A 17,616-nucleotide genomic window follows, 5' to 3' on the forward strand; every position below is an offset into this window, starting at 1 on the left:
GTGGCATGAAATGAACTCTGCATTTTGTAATAATCAAATCTTGGCAGAAAGTAAAGGAAGACAAGCGGTGGTATCGCAGACTTGCAGAAGTTGCAGCAACAAAGTCATTTCCTCTTGGTCTTATCCTTTGTTGACAAGCTTTGGCGGTGGAAAGTCATCAAGACATATGAAGACAAAATGCTATTAAGGCCTAATCTATAAACTGTGGCATTCTGCCTTCTTTTAAAGGGAATCAGTGGGAACCATTCGGCACATATCAAAACAAAAAGTACATTTAAGCATAATTGTCAACATGCAAATATGCAGCAAGTTTTGTATGGCCGTCAAATGTGGTGCAGATATAAGGTCATGGGTGTCCAAAGCAGTTGCAAGCTTTTCTACAAACTTCAAAGTACTGAAAAGCCTACTCCAAATCTCTAAGGCCTGACCACGAAGCTCAGCATGACGAGGTGCATGCCCAAATCAAATCAATGGATGCTACCAAATTTGGCGTCCAAAAGAAATGCATTTGGCGGGTTCAAAAAATGTATACACATCCGTCAAACAAAAGTCGGTACAAAACCGGAAATTCAAATTGTAATGAACTACAGTGGTTTGATCCCTTTACAGGGTATGTAGGCAGTCTAGCGACCCACTAGATGCAACCGCAACTCCAAACAGAATCCCTGACTCCACCAGTCAAATTCAGCCAGTCCCAAATGAATCACTGACTCCAGTCAAATTCTCCCAACACCACAAAAATCAAATCCATTCCAAATCACACAAATAAAGTCCAAACCAAATTCAAGGGCTTTAAACCCTTCCCCAAACACAAATTCAAAATAAATGGGTCATCTACCCATTTAAATCTCAAAAGCCGGAACTACATGTGGTTTGATCCCTCAAAGGGTATGTAGGCAATCTAGAACCAAATCTATCTAGATGCAACCGCGTCCTAAACACAAAATCGAATCCCTGGTCCACTTAAACCAAATTCGTCCCAAACACTACTCTAATTCCAAAATCAAAAGCCTCCAATGAGTCATCCACTCATTGGAACTCTTGAACTACGAGTGGCTTGATCCCTCTCCTAGGGTACGTAGGCAACCCATTCAAACATCCGGGTGCAGCCGCAAAAACAAACAAACACACATCCCATCAATTGGTTTCTTCATAAATGGAATCAAAGGGTGTTTCCCTGTAACAAGGGATTGTAATTAAGAGACACATTCTGTCTTGAATGGGTCGAACCCAAAATAATAAAAACTCTATTCACTAAATGAATACGAGTGAAATTATGTTGGGTGACATTTACGCTCACTGTGTGCAGATTTTCTCTCAACAGCATCGGTGCGTTGAAGGCCGGCACTCCCGGTCTTCCCTCTGACCTTTGTTTGTTTTACAGATAAGAGAGACCGATAGCGATAATAGCAGACCAAGACATCTCGTGATTCGGCTGGATAAATCCCTTCCCGATACAGCTGAAACATTTGGCGCTAGAAGGAGTCCCCTCGCTCCTTGGTGGCGAAACAACTCTACCAATGGCTACTAGCACTCCCGATACAAATAATGACGATCAATCACATGAGAAAGCGACCCGCGAGGTCCAGCACACGCTTGAATTCCAAAGCCCTAACACCGAGCCCCACTCAACTATAACGACAGATGCAACCGCTGCGCTAGAAATAGCGATGCCCGACCTCATAAAGGTACCAGCACAGGCCAAGAACGAGCGTGCGGCAACAACGGTGCCTCGCCGGGAGGCCGAAAATGTGGCCAACCAGAACCGTGTCCTCCGCGAGGTACTCCAACGATGAGTCGTGAACAATGAAGCAAGGGACAGGGCCCGTCAGCACGAGACACCAATACCCACCATTGGAGGTGTACCAACCCCCGGAACCGCCCTCACCACAGATCCAAGCACAAGCCTCGCTGGCACATTTATACCACCAGAGTCGGAAACTTCTGGGAGCCCGGTAGGCCACACCTCAGGCAAAACCAGCACCGGATCACAAGTCATCTACTTGAACTCCCAACTCTTTCCCAACCAACTCGGGACGACACCAACACCGCAACCGATGGTCGACATAGCAGGAGCATCAGGCACAAACACAGCCACAACCACAAACATACCACCACCTGACCCCAACACCCGACTATTACTCCAAATGAGTGAAACCATCGCCGCCTTACAAGCAAGGACTGAGAGCACAGAAAACAGGTCTAGGCGGCAACCGATCACAGCCGGCTTCCAGGGAAAGACGGAACCATTCACCCCTTGAATAAAAGCTGAAAAACGCCCATAAGAGGTCAAACCCTTCAACATTGAAAAATACAACGGCACTCGAGACCCATACCACCACTTGGAAGTCTTCCAGTCTCTCCTACATGGAACCCGATACACGGACGCAATGGCATGCCACGCATTCGAAGAAACCCTAACCGAGGAAGCCCTACATTGGTTCCTCAACCTCCCCCCTAACTCCATCGATAGTTTCCAAGAGCTTGGAGATAAATTCCTTTGCCGGTTCATTCTATGCTGCGGTGGCTACAACACGACTCCTGACCTTTTCAGGCTCAAACAGAGACCAAATGAACGATTGCTAGATTTTGTCCGCCAGTGGTAGAAACAGGCCATGCAGTGCCACTCCCTGGACTTGGTCCTAGCTGCGTTAGCATTCAAGCAAGCCGTCTAACCGAGATACTTCCTCTTGCAAATAAACACCAACCCTCCCGCGATATATGATGACCTACTCGATGCCGCCACGGCCTTTGCACAAGCCTAGTATGACACATTTGGGCGCGATACTAATACCAATGCACACCCGGCCACTGTACCCCAACACAAGAACCCCATCAGGAACATCGACAATAGGGGCAAGGATACCAACAGAGACAATCCTACCCAACACAGCGATCGGAACCCGAGAGAGCGCCCACATTATGGCAACAAAAGAGAGAAGCAGTACAGGAAAAGTCCCGAGAAGCCAAAATACAGCTCGTCGAGTAGTGCACATCGCGAGGCACCATATGGCGGAACATGATACAGGGAACACCAAAAATATGAGGCACCTTGGTACGAGGTCTACACCATACTCACCGCTTCATATGAAGAAATTTGGAACAACCACAAAAACATCATCCCATGCCCGCCACGGCACAAACCGGGCCAGACCAAACCAAGGGACAACGACAAATATTGCACATACCACGAGGAAGCAGGACACCCCACCAACATCTGTTGGGCACTGAAAAACGCCATTAAGCATTTCATTCAAACCGGCCAGCTCTCGCAGTACCGTCCCCCTGCAACGGGCGCCAACGCCATTGAAGTCTATGGGCAGATCCTAACAATACATGGAGGGGCCCCATGCACACCCGAGACTGTGCATACACCAAAGCGACAACACCCCAGGGGACAGGAGGTGTTGGGACTCGGTCTCGGATGCCACACCCCACAGGTAGAATGGGACATGATCGCATTTAATCGTAATGAGGACACGATCCAGAAACATCATAACGACCCCTTCCTGATCACTATGGTCATCAGCCATTATCGATGCCACCGAGTCCTAGTCGATAGCGGTGCAGCGGTCAGTGTCATGTTCGGCAGTTGTTACGAGGCCCTGAACCGAGACAAGAAGAAACTCTCCCAGGATCACGAGCCCCTAATTAGCTTTGCTGGAGAAATTACACAACCCTTGGGATTCGACAACTTACGAATAACGCTTGGCGGAGGCAACACCATCACCACCATGACAGCACACCTTATCGTTGTCGACTGCCCCTCCTCCTACAACGTCATTTTAGGACGGGACGTAATCTGGGGACTCCAATGTTTTATCGCAGGGCACATGCTAATGATGAAGATACCCACCTCGGGAGGCACCCTCACCATCCGAGGCGATCAGGAGCTTGCAAGGCAATGCAACTCCTTGACTGTCACAAGAGGACACGGCAGGCGAGAAGTACTCTTAACTGCGGATCTGCCCTCTCCATCTGACAAGCCTGATGACCCAAGGGAAGACCTCGAGACTTCAAGCGACTGCGACACACGCAGCAAAAAGAAGGAGGACAAACCCAAACTCAAGCACCCAAGGCCAGATGCCCTAGAAGACTTGATATCGGTCTCCATTTCTGATACAAATCCGGATAGGAAAGTCAAAATCGGCTCCAAAACAGACCCACACTTCCAGGCAGAACTAATTGCCTTCCTCAAAACCAGACAGGAGGTGTTCGCGTGGTCATACGCTGACATGCCAGGGATATCGCCAGAATTGCTGACACATAAGCTCACCATCTAGCCAGATGTCCCCCCGATCAGGCAGAAAAGAAGTGCCTTCATGGAGGAAAAATACAAAGCCGTCCACGCCGAAGTAAAGAAGCTCCAAGATATCGGGTTCTTCAAGGAAGTCTCCTACTCGACATGGCTATCCAATGTCATCATGGTAAAGAAACCTAACGGCAAATGGCGCATGTGCGTCGACTACACCAACTTAAACAAAGCTTGCCTAAAAGATAGTTTTCCTCTGCCCAGAATCGATCAGTTGGTCGACTCTACCGCAGGGCATAAGCTCCTTAGCTTCATGGACGCATTCTCGGGATATATGGAACCCTCCGATCAAGAGCACACCTCCTTCACTACAGACAAGGGCTTGTATTGTTACAAGGTCATGCCATTCGGTCTGAAAAACGCCGGAGCCACATACCAGAGGCTAGTTAATGCTATGTTCGCAAATCATATCGGGAAAATTATGGAAGTATACGTGGACGATATGCTCGTCAAGAGCGTCACCGTCGAGGTCTTACTCCAATACGGCATGAGGCTCAACCCAGATAAGTGTGTGTTTGGAGTCCTCGGTGGAAAATTCCTGGGTTTCGTTGTTAGCGAAAGAGGAATTGAAGCAAAGCAAGAGAAGGTGCAGGCCATCCTCGATATGGCACCCCCTAAAACAAGGAACGAGGTACAGTCCCTCACAGGGAAAGTTGTCCTAACCGACAAGTGTGCGCCATTCTTCAAACTCCTCAAAGCTAACCACACTGAGAACATCAATTGGGGACCCGAGTACGACAAAGCTTTCCAAGGACTCTGAGACTACTTGGCCTCGGTACCAGTGGCGGATGCAGAAATATTTATCAATGGGGGCAGCAAAAAAATAAACGACTATAAAATAAAACTTCGTATTAGTGAAACAAAACTTCAATCGCTACATTTTGTATCAAATAGATTGATCAATTTTCATTTAGTACATGAATTGCGAATAAAGCACCCAAACATATACTGCTATATTGTAGATATCACCCGCCAACAAGAGAAATAAATCTTTTCACCCTAACTAGAAGACCATTCCCATGCTTTTGACATGACGAACCAGGAGCATGCACTACCTTATCATGATAGACCGATGGTCTATCATCTGATGTATCACTAGCATAATCAAATAGATATAAAAAAACAGCCCCCATGAATACTCTGCTGCTATGCAGATGGACTTGAAATTCAAACAACTATCCCTGAGGAACATCATAGTTGTCAAAGCAGCAGCTAATCTGCAAGTAAAAAAGCTCCAGAAAATCAAACAGATGTTAGCACCCCTAAACACACACCAATGTACATCTTGATCTCTAGCAAAAGCTAGACACTACTTTAATTATATTGGCAGTCTCAAAGCTCCAAAGCCCAAACATCGATCTCTAATATGAATTGATTTTGTAGAAACAAATAGTGAGATTGTAAAGCAAACAAAAAATACAGATAGATTTCATAATCAAAACCACAATTTCAAACAACCCATACAAACCCAAACCAAACACTCACCTCTTTTCCTGCTGAAAACTATCCCCCAAACTCGATCAAAATTTTCGAATCCACCTCTCCGGAAACAAACCCAAATCCTCCCCTCGAAGTCCACCACAATCTTGAATCCCTCATCTTCTCTTTCCCACCCCAGCAATCTACGATGACATCAATTCAAAAATCTCAAATCTCAAATCTGGCAAATAAGCTTACAAAACCAGACCTGTCCTACTCGTTTTCAGGCCAACCTTTGTACTTCAGAGCCTGATCGATCCAAAATCAAGGTATGAGAAGTAGATGGAGGTGTAGATCAGTGGATACAAAATCCAAATCAGGGGGTCACTTAAGCAAGGGATGCCAGAAAAGCCAGCATGCAAAGGGAATTAGATCGGAGGAAGGAGGAGAACAAGTATTTGGAATCTTGGCTATTGATTGTGGGGGCAAAACGGAGACCAGTTCAACAAAAATAAAAGTTCACTGGGGGCAGCTGCCCCCACTCGTCCCTTCGTGCGTTCGCCAATACTCGGTACCCACTCTTTCTAAACCCATCCCTAGGGAAATCCTATACATTTACCTCGCCATATCTGTCACTGCGATCAGCACTGCCCTGGTTCGGCGAGAAAAAGGCAATGAGTTGCCAGTCTATTACACGGGAAAATGATTCAATGATGCCGAGTCCAGGTACTCCGATATTGAGAAATTTGCCCTCGCACTACTCGCCGTCGCCAGATGACTCCGACAGTATTTCCAGGCACATACTATACATGTCTTAACCAACCAACCGTTCAAGCAGGTCTTGCAAAAGCCCGAATCCTCAGGCAGGTTGGTAAAATGGTCTATCGAGCTTGGAGAATTCGATATCCACTACATACCGCGTACGGCCATCAAAGGACAAGCCGTAGCTGATTTCATCGCAGAGTTCATACCTCGAGAAGACAATGAACACCCAAGCAAACTGATATCGGGAACAGAAAACACCCCATCATGGACACTTCATGTCGATGGATCCTCCAATAGCAAGCTTAGCAGTGCCGGGATAGTCCTGACTGACCTAGAGGGGCACACATATGAGTACGCACTACAGTTCAAGTTCAAGGCCTCGAACAACACCGCCGAATATGAAGCCCTCATAGCCGGCATCCAGCTAGCAAAAGAACTTGGCGTGACAAGCCTAGCGATCTTCAATGACTCACAGCTTGTTGTGAACCAAGTCGGTGGCGATTTCCAAGCCAAGGAACCACACTTGTCTCACTACCAGGTACTCACAAAAGCCCTGCTCCAACGATGCCTCTCCAGCTACACCATCGCTCTGATCCCACGAGCACAAAACACCAAGGCAGATACCGTCGCCCGAATGGCGACATCACCACCTGACACCGATATCAGCAATCTAAAACCATTCTCGGAGATATTTGTCACAGAAGGCCAACGCCCACCCTCGTGAATGGTCCCATTCATCGACTACCTCTCCAGGGGTATCGAACCATCATACAAGGCCATCGCCACAAGACTCAGCAGAAGAGCAACTTTGTACGCAGTACGAGACGGCAAACTCTATAGGAAAGGGAGATCTTTCCCCCTACTGAAATGCATCTCCCTCGAGGAAGGACAGCGAGTCCTACTGTCACTGCACAGCGGAGTATGTGGCAACCACGCAGGGGCAAGAAACCTCGCATTTAAAGAACTGCGTACGGGTTACTACTGGCCCACAATCGAGCAAGAAGCCAAGCGTATCGCTAGTGCCTGCCTAAAATGCATCCAATTCGCCAACTCCCATCTCGAACCATCAGTACCCCTGTCAATCATCATAGTCCCATAGGCATACTGTCAATGGGGACTTGACTTCATTGGCAAATTCCCAACAGCACCAAGATAATTGAAATTCGCCATTGTCGCCGTGGACTACAACACAAAATGGGTTGAAGCCGAGGCCCTAGCCACTATCACAGTCACCAAGGTCATCAACTTCCTATGGAAGAACATTTTCTGCCTATTCGGCATCCTAGAAACGATCATCACCGATAATGGAGCACAATTCGATAACGATACTCTACGGGAGTTCGTTGGCCAATACGGCACAAAGATCCGATACGCCTCACCAGCCCACCGACAAACCAACGGCCAGGTCGAAGCGATCAATAAGACCATCAAGCAGAATCTAAAGAAGAGGCTGGATGACGCAAAGGGCCTATGGGCGGAGAAACTACCCGAGGTCCTCTGGGCGATCAGAACAACACCGACAGAAGCCAATGGCGAATCCCCTTTCTGCATGCCGTTTGTCACCGAGGCAGTAATCCCTGTCGAACAGGAAGTCCAAAGCGATAGAGTGGCGTGTTTCGATGCGCTCACCAACTCTGAAGGACTGGGCCTCAACTCCGACCTCCTGGAGGAACTCCAAGAGCGAGCACACCTCAGTAACATCAACAACAAACAGCGTATCGCCCGATATATACTACAATGCTAGGGTAGCACCTCGCCTCCTCTCTGTCGGGGATTGGGTGATGAAGGAAAAGATGTTGACACCAACAGGCCTCAAGGCCACATGGGAAGGGCCATATGAGATCATCGAGGCTGCTAGACCTGCTACCTTCTACTTGCGGCGAACGGATGGCACAATTCTCCCACACCCATGGAACGCCCAACACCTCCGCTACTATCCCAAGTAAAGACAAGTTCACAGGCTGCACATCCCCAGTCTCGCAATCGCCCATCTCCATGAACAACACCATCATCACACCCACCTTTTGTTTTACGCATGTATTAACCAACTGCCTTTGTGCAGCAATGAATGAAATGCTCCTACCATTATCATACTTTCCCCCAATAGTTGTCACCACAAAACTATTAAGTGGTGGACATCATCTCTCTCTCTCTCAAATCGCACATCACGATCTGGTCTTAAATAGACCATCACAATTCAAAACAAAGCAGGCAAGGGCGCGTTGTATAGCAACCCTAACTCATTGCCTCCACGATATTACCAATACAGTATCGCTTAAGGCTGGTTCTGCTGATACAGCAAAACGTTGTCCCTCGCAAACCCTTGTGTTGCCACTTGCAATTATCAACAATAGCGCTAAATGAATGAATGCGATAATGAATGAATGCGATAACGAATGAATGTGATAACGTCAAAAGAACACCCAAACGCGCCGATTGCTCAACCCCTCAAGTGATGGAGGGGCTGAGCCTACCTGAGATTAGGCTATAAATCCTATAACCCAGGAAAGAGATTAAGCTATAAAGCCTAGAAAAGAGAGAGAGAAACCCAGAAGATGGAAGATATGATCTCAGGAGTAGGAGCAAAACAAGAAGCAAAAAGGAAGCCATATTGAAAACCTGATCTGCTCCAACAACGCCTCACCTATTTATAGGAGCAAATCCCAGCTGTAACCGCCTCTGGATGGCCAACTGTCACACCGCTTCGGTCACCTACAATATGACAAGGCACGAAATACAGAGCAATAAATAGATTCAAGGAACCGGGGGACTATCGCTCAAAAATACCCATTTCCAATAAAATCTTCCATATTCCCGAGGTGAAATGAGAACAAAAGAAAGACCAACCGGTCAAATATCCAGATACAAAAAGAAAAAAGGCATTTACAACGTCAGCAAATATATAACTAGCAACAAAAACGAAGTCAAGTCTCGCCCTCGGCACTATGCGCTCGCTCTCCTACTCGATCTCTCTCATCAGCATTCTCGCCTTGCGGCCCAACCTCGGCAACCACACGCACCCCATCTCGCGCTTCCACTTCACCTTCCACCTCGTGATTGCCAACTGGACTCGAGACACGCTCTGTGGCAATGGGCAGCTCGTGAATGACGATTCCCGCCCCACGACCACAACTCGCAGGGCTAGCTTGCGACCTCGCTGCTTTCTTCGCCTGCATATCCCGGACCATTTTCTCCTGGTCAATCCACCCAACAGCGATACCATCACGAATGGAATGCAGGGCCCCATCCGAGAATGCCTTATTTATCTTCTCTTTATGATCATCGATTAAAAGGTAAAAGTCCACCGCTTTCGCCGCACTATCCCGCTTGGCTTTCTTGATGTTGTCGATATGCTTCTCGACAGCGACACGCAAGCGAATGACCTCGTCTGCAAAATCACTAGCCTGAGCACTCTGCTCAGCCAACTTTTTCCTCAACCGCTCCAGCTCGGCCTCCCTATCATTGATCTGACTCTCAACAACCCTCAAACAATCAACTTCTCCCTGCAAGGTACCAAGCTGACCCTCCAACTCATCCACAAGATCAGGGTAGGGAGCCAAACTCACCAAGGCAGCATCCCGAAGCTCTAACTCGGCTTCGCGCTCCCGAACTTGCCTCTCCAACTCTCGCAGACATTCCTTAGCGAGACCAACTTCTGTCCTCAAATCTTCCAGAGCTTTCAACCCAACCTCAGCCCGCTGCAGCTTACCAGTCAAATCCAAGTTCGACTCCCTCAAGGGAGCAACAACATCCTCAGCCTGTCGACGACGACACTCTTCAGCCGCGAGCAAACGATCCAACTCGTCCTCGTCGCAATCCCATCGTCAACCGCTTGCCTCACCTCGCCATACTTAACTTGGCCGCGATCCAGCACACTCTGAATCTCGCTGGCCCGCTCCCTCTTGGCACTCAGCTCTCCCTGGAGCCGAGCAATCTCCCGGTCAAATGGTCAAGCAACTCAGCGGAAACTTGATAATTCATGTTTACAGCCTACATCGCACACCAAAATTCAAAAAATTAGTACGCGCAATGCAAAAGAAACGGATGACTACACAAATCACGATACATACCCTCATTAATCTCTCTTGCACCTCGCGATAGCCAAGGCGAGGATCCTCGACATTTATACAACCGCAATCACGATGGCAATTACGCAAGTTAGCAACCATATGCAAAATGGCGCTGTCTGAAACTCCAATTTCACCAAGGGTGCGCGCGAGACCCCACCCCCAGCAACTTCATCTCGAGAACCTCGAGACCCTCAACTCACAGACCTCGAGCGCGCCACATCACCAACCCGAGATCTCTTCCCTGCCCAGGGTTCAACACTAACACCAACAGGGGGACTCCCAAGGCGAAGCTGCGAGGCAGTCCTTTTCCTCAACCCAGCCTCATCAGTATGGGCGCAGGTATCCGATACCCGAGTCCCATCCACCTCGCCAACCTGGACACGAGTATCTGTCACGGCAGTCCGCGCACTCTTAAAGGTAACCGCCCCAACCTCCTGCTGAGCAGTCGAACCTTCAGCAACAGCAGCCACACACACCACCAACGACCTGACTAGTCACCTCAGCCTTGCCTCTGTCAACCGTGATAACCTCCCGCGACCCTAGACAGCCAGAAACGACGTCCAACTGCTCCAACATAACATCTTGCACCAAACGAGCCCTAGCACTGGTATCATTTTGACGCCGCTCCACCTCCTCAAACAACTCATCCACAGAAATTTCTACTTCAACACCTGACTCCGGGAGCCTGTCCGCGATATCGTGTTCCACCCTCCCTGCCGAGACTCGGGGGGACTGCCCTATATCTTCAACCACGGGGGACTGATGCTGCCCCACAGATACCGGACACTGAATCACCCTACCATCCCGATCCTGGATACGCGCCTCTTCATCACCGCCCAGCCGTTGGGGGTCTTGCGCCAAGCATTCTCCACCACCAGCCTCCTCCTCAGCCCGCCTATTGAGGTAATCCGATACAATATCCGGGAACCTCAAATACACCTCGTCAGGTAGATGCATGTTCACCCGACGGTCGGTCACGTGCACCTCCTTGTCGGGAAGCTCGACATCACACCGCCTCGCAGTCTCTGCTTCTCGCAACAGCTCCCCAAGAATGACGTTTGTGTCGATCTTGGCATATGGCGCATCACTCTTACTCGCAGCTTCGACAAGCATATCCACTGCAAATAAACACAAGGTCAGCTAGACCAATAATATGTAACCGATCACGATACGTCAACAAAACCCTCACCCGGACACCTCCCCAGCTAGAATTTCTGGTATATCGGAAGCCTACACAAACGATAAAAGCCCCTTTAACGCGCCCATAACTCTCACAACGTGTTTCTGCTTTAGCGTGGTCAAAGCAGTCTCCTGCCTCACTAAGATACAAAGAGACGGTGTTAGCACACACCAATTGCAAAATGCACTAAAAACGCAATCACGATACTCATTGATAGGCTGGAAACGAGTCGGGACCTGATGCATCATGTCCGGATTCTGCCAACGACCTCCAACCAAGCAAGGCCTACCCCTCCACCGACCATAAATGTTAGACGGCAAGTCCTCAATAACCATGCGGCCACGCGCTTGGAAATTCACACACCCACCATCCCCAACCTTTGTGGAGTACTGCATCTTGAACAAGGAATTAAACTCATTGATGCTGGGACACTGTTGCCTACAAAGCATCCACAGCAACAAAAGCCCCATCAATTGCCTCAATGCATTCGGCGACAGCTGCCCCACGGCGATATTAAGACACGATAGCAAATACTGCAGTTCCTCCGGTATCGGAAACGACAACCCACACTTGAGCTGATACTCATAAAAACACGCCCACCCAATCTCGGGATGACTAAAGTGTTCATCTCCCCTCAAAGGGCGCAACCACACGTGGTCTGGAATACCCCAGGCCGCCCTCATATCAGCAATCTGCATTTCTGTCATACTCGGACCCAGTTGATCAATGGAGGTATCGCCAAGGAGCAATCGCCCATGCGGTGAATGAGGAATTTCTAACACCTCGACATCTTCCTCCTTGGGAACCTTGGGCCCCATATCTCTCCTAGGATACTCAACCCTACTCGAGGCCCCATGAGAAGACCCCTCACTGTGAGACGAGCCTTCGCCACCCCCGTGTAGTACAACTCCACCACCTTCAGAGGCACTCCCGACAAGTCTATGAGAAACACCTTCACCACCTCCGTGAGCCACAACATTGCCACTTCCGCAAGACGCGCCTCCACAACTCCCGCGAGACTCGCCTCCACCACTTCCACGAGACGCGCCCCTACCGCTCCCGTGAGATGCACCACCACCACCACTGCGAGGAACACCTTCACCACCCCCACGAGAAACAGTCTCACCTCCACCACGCCGCGACGAACCTTCTCGCCTACTGCGACCACGAGGATCCCGTGCCATACTGCGAATGACAGCCAAGACAAGTCAATCACCTTTTCCCTATCACCTTCTCCAAACCGCCCCACAAATTTCAAATACTCAACGAGTCTGGGACCGCAACCCATAATCGAACCTAACAAAATTCACCCCACCCAAAAGCAACACAACCTACCAAACACCAAAAGCCACCGCCACTCCCCAGTTCCGACCAGCGAACACTCAACAAACCCATATTTCATAGCAATGCCCAATAAAGCGACAAAAAAAGGGGGGGGGGGTTAAATTTGCACCCCCATATTTGCAAACCACACCCATTTTCATTTTTTTAATAATATTTCATCCCAATTTTTTTTGCACTTCCTAAAATGCCCTCAAAAGTCAGATTTTCTTTTCTTTTCTTTTTGGGTCTTTTCTTCTCTCTCCCTCCCTTTTCTCCCAAATCACGACAACAATCTCCCTCTTCTCTCTTTCTTCTCCAGACAACGACCTCTTCTCCATTGAAAATTGGTCATCTTCAACCCTTCTTCTTTCCAAACCAGGTCACAAACCCTTGCTATGGTAAGATCGTGCTAAAATGTAGTAGGAATGTGACCTTGTTGGTCCTTGGTTGGTGATAGCAAGTGCAGTCTCAGTTAGTTGCTCAACTATAGAGAGGGAGAGCCACTTCTTTTCTTTCTTTTGTTCTTCCTCTCTCTCCTTTTCTTTCTTCCTCTGAATCTCTTCTTGTTTCCCTTCTTCCCATGTTCTCTTCTCCCTTTTTTTTTCTTCTTTTTTGTTTTTTTTCCAGTCTCCTCTCTTTTTGTCTTTGTCCGTAGAACCCAAATGATTTTGCCCTCTGAAAACCCAAAAGCCACTATTATGCATACTGTAATAGGTAACCAGTGATACACAATCGCTCACTTGATCAAATATGCCTAAACTTCTCATGCTATACCCAATTAAATAAAATTAGCAGAAATCAAAGAGCAAAAAGAACCCAACTGAAATCAAAACTGAAACTTAATGTAAAATCCAATCCAAATTACGAACTCATAAACTAACTGAGAAGACTCAAGGAAATCTACTTACAGGAGACTTGTTCTTTGACCTCAACAGCGATGGCAAGCCTGCACTCTTCCCTGCAAATGGCGTAACAATTCCATTATTGCAGGACATCAAGTAAATCCCTCCGCTTCCACACTCGCTAATTCTTAGTTAATTTTCATTTTGATAACCCTCAATCGGCCTACATGCGGAAGTAGAACCCATTCCCTTTCTCCACCCCTCTCTCTCTCTTTGTTATACGGCCGTAGAAAATATTATACCCAAGATAATCGTACCACGGGGATTAGTGGCTAACCCACAATCCTTTAGTAGTTGGAACTAAAGTCACTAAGCAACTAAAAAAAATATAACAAATAAAAAGTCCAATCTAAGGCACCAAGCCTTAGCAATGCTCGGCTTTAGTTTTCACCAAAGCCTAATAAAAACCAAGAGGCTAGTAGGAGGATATGCACAAATGAGTGGAAAAGTTTTTTTTTTTTTTTTTTTTCAATAATAATTGATATAAGCATCCATCATATGAAAATTGCATCATTACATTAAATTAAACATCTTTTACACAAAATTTGGGTTAGGGGACACAACACTAGCCCCCAACAAGAAAATTACTCACAAAGTAGAGAGGTGTATGAGAAGAAAAGAATAGTCACAAATAACTAAAAAGCTAGCATGACTAGTCTTGAATTACAACTCTCACAATTATTCAAGTCTTAAATTTTGTAGATATAGAAGCCTTTGATAAATCTTTGAAGCTTTAGGTGAGTAATCCTAAATTCCCTAAGATTACTAAGAAAATAAAGAAAAGATGATGGGAAGATGATTGATGGGAGAGGGCATCCCCTTTTGGTAATGGCTATGCGGCTGCTCTAGGGGGGGACACGTGTCAAAACGTGATAGGAAGAAAAGGAAGGGAAGAAAGGGAAAGAAAATAAAAAGAAAAAGATGAAGGGTGCACGTGGGGAGGGGAAGAACTGAAGAAGGGAGTAATTGATGACGTCATCAAGATGAGATTTTAATTATTTACAAAATATATATATATATATATATATATATATATTTCTCTTTTTCTTTTCTTTCTTCTTCTTCTTTTCATTGCACTTCCGCATATACTATCGGAGATAATTGGATTCCACTCCCTTCATGCCATCGATCAAGGTTGACTCGGCATTGACTTTTTGTCCTTTTGTCGAAAACTCCGAATTGCTCTATTTTTTGATCATTTTCTCTCGATTTCCGCAACTTCGCTTATTTCCTACACAACAAATAAAAATAGATAAATTACATAATAATTGACTTGAGGATTGACTAATTTCTAGTGTTTTAGATACAAATAACATGCATAGAAATACGTGTAATCACTGTACATTAAGCATGATAATAATAGAGTTAGAGTTACTCCAGGTTTGTTAATAGAACATGAGTTTTTAATTAGTTTTTATGTCCAAAGTGAGCATCATGTAAAGTGTTGTTCCAATAAACTTAAGTATGCTATAAATCATTATATTAAGCAATGAGGAGCTATAGAATTATGTTGTATTACTATCCGTTTAGAGTTCATTTGTATTCCGTCATATCCCAACAAAACTAGTCTGTATCATGATAAGGCCAGACACCTAGTCCTCATATCACTTCATAATGACAAAGAGCCACCTCCATTACTAGTAATTAATGTGACACCAATAGTTGAAGATATTCACAAGTATCATGCAGCCCAACTTGTATGTGGTAGATGATTTCTTTGATGATACTCGTCTGCAGCTAGTCTATCAAGCCGGCTAGTGCTTTAAACATGTACACCAAAGAACTTCTGGATATATTATCTAGACCAGGAGCTGTATTTAGTTGATATGAGCGAAACAACTAAAGAAGTTTATGATTTACTGCATAAAGAAGAGCAAGAGAGACAACAAGTTATAAAAGATAATGCTGATTACTAGGGTAATTTGGAAGATAAAGAACTCCATAGCATTGAAAACATGATGGAGGCTTGAAGATAATCCCACTAGAAGATGAGGCTCAAGCATGAAGATGAAGCTTCACACCTTTCAAACAGTGACCAATTTTCAAGCATGAAGAATCCAGTAATTCGCATCCTTACCAGAGCATGGTTTGACTTTGGTGAGGTTCACATTGAATCCATTCGTGACAACTGTACCTTTGCCATTACTCTGATGGATCGTGAAGGAGGACATAAGAGTCTAAATAGGGGCCAATTGGTCTGTTATGGGTCACACTATCATTGTCCATCTTTGGCCACTTGAAGCTCGTCTCGAGGATATGCCGCTTCATTTTCTTTCCATTTGGATCCAAGCTCATGGCCTCCCTCTCAGCCAAATGACAAGATCTAATGCACATCTTCTCGGTGCTACCACTGGCAATGTTCTAGAGGTGGAAAACCCTAATGCTATCAACTGCTGGTTTAGGATCAATCTCAATACCAACCTTCCCCTTGTACTTGGAGCTTGGATTCATTGTGGTCAAAGACCCTTGGTTTGGGTGAAGTTCAGGTATGAAAGAATTTCTCTGTTGTGTTATAATTGTGGTCGCTTGGGTCGCAGTGGACGTTTCTGTTCCCATGATTGTCATCCTGGTGCAGAGAGATTGGGGGTTTGGATGCTGTCTCCAATGGCTTGACGCCCAAATTCTGGCAACTTTGACGGAAACGCTGTTGGGACCGCTTGCAAAGGTAGTGCTCTCAGAGATGTCAGAATTGATAGCAGTATTCGGGACCTCTGTCGGTGAACAGAGGCGCCATTATTATTTCCGAACCTTCTGAAGAGGTATCACCCCACCGTCAGTCGGAATATCATGCAACTACCCAGTCCCAATCTTCTTCGAAACCTCCGTCGGTGAACAAGGACAAAGACAATGCAGTGATCACTGATGACGATGATCTTATCATACGAGGCTGTGTCTGACAATATAATATTCAACTTTCGTCTATATCTTTTTCACAATTTTCAACTTTCCATCTCATTATTTGGACCCAACCCATTTGCCTTTTACGTCATGGATGCCATTAGCATGAGTGGGTTTACTGTTCTGAAAGTTTGCCGTGGTTTTTGCATCTTTGAAATACAATCATAGTCTTTCAACAGTGTAAATGCCAGTCCCTTATTTCTACTTTCTATTTCCTATGCTTCCAGTAGAGAGTAGACACGTCTTGGCAAAAGTTAAAAGTCAAAGCTTTAACCACGGAGAATTTGGTTTTCTCTTTCTTCACTATCTCTAAAACATAGATAGTTATAGAGAATCTGTTGGAGCAAAAGAGGCGAATTTTTCCATAATTAGAGAAAAATCAAAATATAAGGAAGTTGTTGGAGTTACTCAGAATTCAACCAAATACTGGGCCAACCATATTTCAACCAAAAAGATTGGAAATTTATGGCTGTGGGATCGAAACCCAATTACATAAACTTAAATATCAATGCTTTGTTAGTACTTAGTAGTACTTGTAGATGGCACCATCATCCCTTTTCACTCAAATATTAAGTTTCTTGAGCTAATTTGGATGGAGCTTTTGCTCTAGTGTTTGGTTGTCTTATGTCCAAGTATAATTACTGAGAATGATAAGTTGGAATGGTGAATATTAAGTCTACTTACTAGCATTTTGTTTGATTGGATAAGTGAACTTGATTGCTCGTCTTTGCAGGCAGCAGCAGCAAT

Source organism: Rosa chinensis, chromosome 1 (assembly GCF_002994745.2).
Source record: "Rosa chinensis cultivar Old Blush chromosome 1, RchiOBHm-V2, whole genome shotgun sequence".
NCBI classification, from domain to species: domain Eukaryota; kingdom Viridiplantae; phylum Streptophyta; class Magnoliopsida; order Rosales; family Rosaceae; genus Rosa; species Rosa chinensis.